The sequence below is a fragment of the Castor canadensis genome, chromosome 2 (genome assembly GCF_047511655.1).
Source record: "Castor canadensis chromosome 2, mCasCan1.hap1v2, whole genome shotgun sequence".
Classification (NCBI taxonomy): Eukaryota; Metazoa; Chordata; class Mammalia; order Rodentia; family Castoridae; genus Castor; species Castor canadensis.
The window spans coordinates 25,704,826-25,708,771 of NC_133387.1; positions in this window are offsets into that span (position 1 = coordinate 25,704,826).

The following is a 3,946-nucleotide window of genomic DNA, read 5'->3' on the forward strand; positions in this document are numbered from 1 at the left end:
TCCCCCACAGTGAAGGTCATCTGGAGAGGAGGGCCCTTGCCTCCTCAGGCACTCCCACCCCTATCCTGAGTGTCCGCTCACCTGTCTCTAAACTAGGCTATTCCCAGGCTGCCTGTGTCCCAGGAGGATTGCGCAGAGCCATGGCCATGTGCGATCACTGAGGCACAGATGGGATAAGGATTTGCTCATAATACAGCAGATAGAAGCTGACAGATCTGAGTTCTACCCTTGCTCACTCTGACTGTCACCCCCTTATGGGAACCTGCCAAGTTCTGACTTGGTCTGCATGGCTCCACTCTCTGGCTTCACAGCTGAGTGATTGGACACACCGAGAATCTCCTGAAGGGTCAGGAGGGTCTGCAGAAGTATGGAATGGTATCAATTATCCTGTAAAACTGATCAATAAGCAGACAAGAACAGAAAATAAATAATCTGGAGTGTGGATTGGATTAGTCAATTAGTTGCCATAATAGAACACCAGGGACTATGTGGCTTAAACAACTGAAATTCATATTCTCACAGTTCTGGAGGCTGTAAGTTCAAGATCAAGGTGTTCACAGAGTGAAATTCATATTCTCACAGTTCTGGAGGCTGTAAGTTCAAGATCAAGGTGTTCACAGAGTGAAATTCATATTCTCACAGTTCTGGAGGCTGTAAGTTCAAGATCAAGGTGTTCACAGAGTGAAATTCATATTCTCACAGTTCTGGAGGCTGTAAGTTCAAGATCAAGGTGTTCACAGAGTTGGTTTCTGGTGAGGACTCTCTTCTTGTCTTACAGACACACCTTCTCCCTGTGTCTTCATGAGGCCTTTCTTCTCTCTTCTCTGCGGACTCATTCCTGGTGTCTCTGTGTGTTCAAATTTCCTTTCTGTAAGGACACCAGTAAGATTGGATTAGGGTCCCAACCTTACGACTTTATGTAACCTCAATTGCCCACTTAAAGGTCCTATCTTCAAATACAGACACTTAGGGCTTAGGGCTTCAATATATGAGTTTCAGAGAGACGCAATTCAGTTCATAACAAAGCTCTCTGTCCCATCTACACCACAGCAATGGGCACAGTTAGCTTCGAGTGCCCAGGCCCCCTCCAACTTCCTTCAAGGCTGGAGCTGTTCACTCTCTCCCTGGGAACCACATCAATGGGGAGCCACTGCGCCACTGAGAATTCAATAAAGGTCTTTTCCAGAACATTACTGCAGACTCCTGCAGCTCTACACACCCAACATTTACACGCAATTTTCACTTCAGCTAAAGCTGAAAATCTCTGACTGAAGCTGCAGTCTCTTATCTGATCAGAGTTTCTTTCAATGATAAAAGTGATTTTTGAAAGAGTTCTCAAAGCTATCTAAGGTTCCAGGGGATTTTCTTTTTTCTATACACAAAATGGATTTCACTGATCCCATTCCCCACCCCACCCCCAACAGAAGCCACACACACCTCAGTAAATGAAGAAAGTTCTGGGAAGAGGAGATTAAAAAAAGGAAAAGAAAGAACAATAATAGTGATGATTAATAATAAGAAGAAGCAGCCCTGAGTTGTAGGGTTTGTTGATTTCTGTGGTGTAGACACCCACTGTAATCGATTTTAAGCTACCAGTGGTTTAAAAATTGGCTCTAATGCTTTTTGAACATTTTCATTTGGCTCTCATGAGCTACTCTGAGTCCTCCAAGACACTACCATGTGTCCCTCTTATGGTCACAGAAACCCAATTTGTAAATTTTAACCTAGATCAGGGGTACAATCTGGGATAGTGATCAAAATTAAGTTGACTGCATCCCTCACCCCAGACTCAATCTCACAATCTTATTCCCACTCTTATCATGTTTTAACCCCTTAGCACTGGCCACAAATCCATCCAGCAGTACATTTAATACATGCTTTGGTAAGTCTTCCTTACCTAGAAGAATCACCAACCTCCTGGAAGTCAGAGTCGCTTCACTGGCCAGGGGATTCTCATGAGATCTTGATCTGCATGGAAAAAGTCAACGTGAATCAGGAGGAAGTCAGGGGCAGATTGATGACAGGTGAGAGTACCACATGCCCAAGCACGGAGAACTTTGTCTAGAACTGGGCATCTCTTTATTTTTTTTATTCAGCAAAGGCTGTGGAGGTTTCCCATATGACTTCCTGCTGATGACATATAGATGAGGTGGTAGTCAAGTTCTCCTTGGGCCCTGAATAATTGCTTGCATTCCATGTGTGTGATATGTTCAGGGAGCTTCTATCCCAGAGGCAGAATAGAGGAGTCCCACAGGGTAGGCCATTAAATGTTCATAGTTCCAAATTCGTGGCCAGGATATGGCATTTCAGAGGAAAACAATGATCTCATAGCAGACCTTGGAGAAGTCTGGGCTTGGAACTAACATACTCCATCAAATTTAATATAAGTGAGAATGGCACCTTGGTACTTCATGGTTTCCAGAGCAACAGGCACAGCGAGAGAAGAGCCACACAGAATTGGAATGGTCCCCCTACCTCCTTCTCTGCCTGCTCCTGCCAGGCATGATAGAAAAGGAAGATGTAGTGGGGACAGGAGGAGGGAAGGGCCCCTTGAGTCCCCTCCTGCCTCATGGATATTCTGTCGCTCTCCTTTCCTTTCCTGCATAGTTTACTCTCCAGAATATTCCTGGATCTTGGCAAAGCCAGCTGAAGCAGTCATGAGCATACTAATAAGCTGATTTAAGAGAAGAGTTTAGCCCACTGTACCTTGGGGAGAGGCCTTGGCTGGCTCTGTGCTTGGTAGAATAACAAGCTGCAATGAGGCTCACGGATCCAGCCCCACTACACTGCTGTATTCTTGTTTTATATGCTGAAGGTGTCAATAATCAGTCCCCTAAGCAGACTCTGCCTTTCCTCTGGCAATAAAAAGGCTAAATTGTAAATGGCATCCTTGGGGTCTGCTCTCCCTTTTAGAGCTTCTCTGAGCTCAGGACAGAGTGGACAAGATGACTTCACATGTTCACTTTCCCTTGATGTCCCTGCCAGTGTTCTCCATAATGTCTTATGCCATCTGAAACATCAATAATGAATTATCCTTGCTCTTACACTTCCATGCTCTCACTTCACTCCTAAGGCTATTTTGAAATAATTCTAATTGATAATCTACTGTGTGCTAAATCCTGTGCTAGATATTTTATACTTTCTATTTCCAAACCTAATAATTGGCCACTTCATAAAAAAAGAAACAGGGTCAGAGATGTTAGCAGATTTGACCACAGTAAGTAAGTGTTAAGATTCCACCCTTGGTCTTTTTATCTCAAGAACTCATGTTTTTCTGTTGTGTCACTATATTACATAAAACATTGCACCGGTCAGCACAAAATTAGCTTGTGCTGCAGTTAAAAGTGACCCCAAAATCCTAGTGGCTCTTAGCAATGCAGTGGGGCTTCATCCTCCATGTGCTTCGAGGCTGATGTGCAGCCCAGCTTGGTTGGGGTCTCTGCTCCACACTAGCCCAGGACTCAGGCTGATAGGGGAGCCCCCAACCTGTTGCCAGCTCCTGTGCTGGAGGGAGGGGGAACTCCAGCTAGCAATGAAATGCTTCAGTGTTGGATTGACACACACTCCTTCTACCCACAATTCATGTGCAGAATCTTACAGAATCTTTGATACAAGCAGGAGGAAGGACCAACCCACAGGACAGTTGAGATCACAAAGTACTTAGTACAAAGTACTTAGTACGTTTCATAAAAAACCCACCATGAGTGTCTGGCACAGAGCTTGGCACCTAATGTTCAAAAAACACCATAGAAGAGTCTCATGGGGAAGGCCATTGACTGTTTATAGTTCCAAGTTCATGACCAAGATTTCATAGGAAAACAGTGATCTGGGAGCAGACCTTGGGCTCTGAATTAATGTATTCCATCAAATGTAATATAAGTGAGAATGGCACCCAGGCACTTGATGGTTTCCAGAGCAACAGGCACAGCGAGACAAGAGCCACACC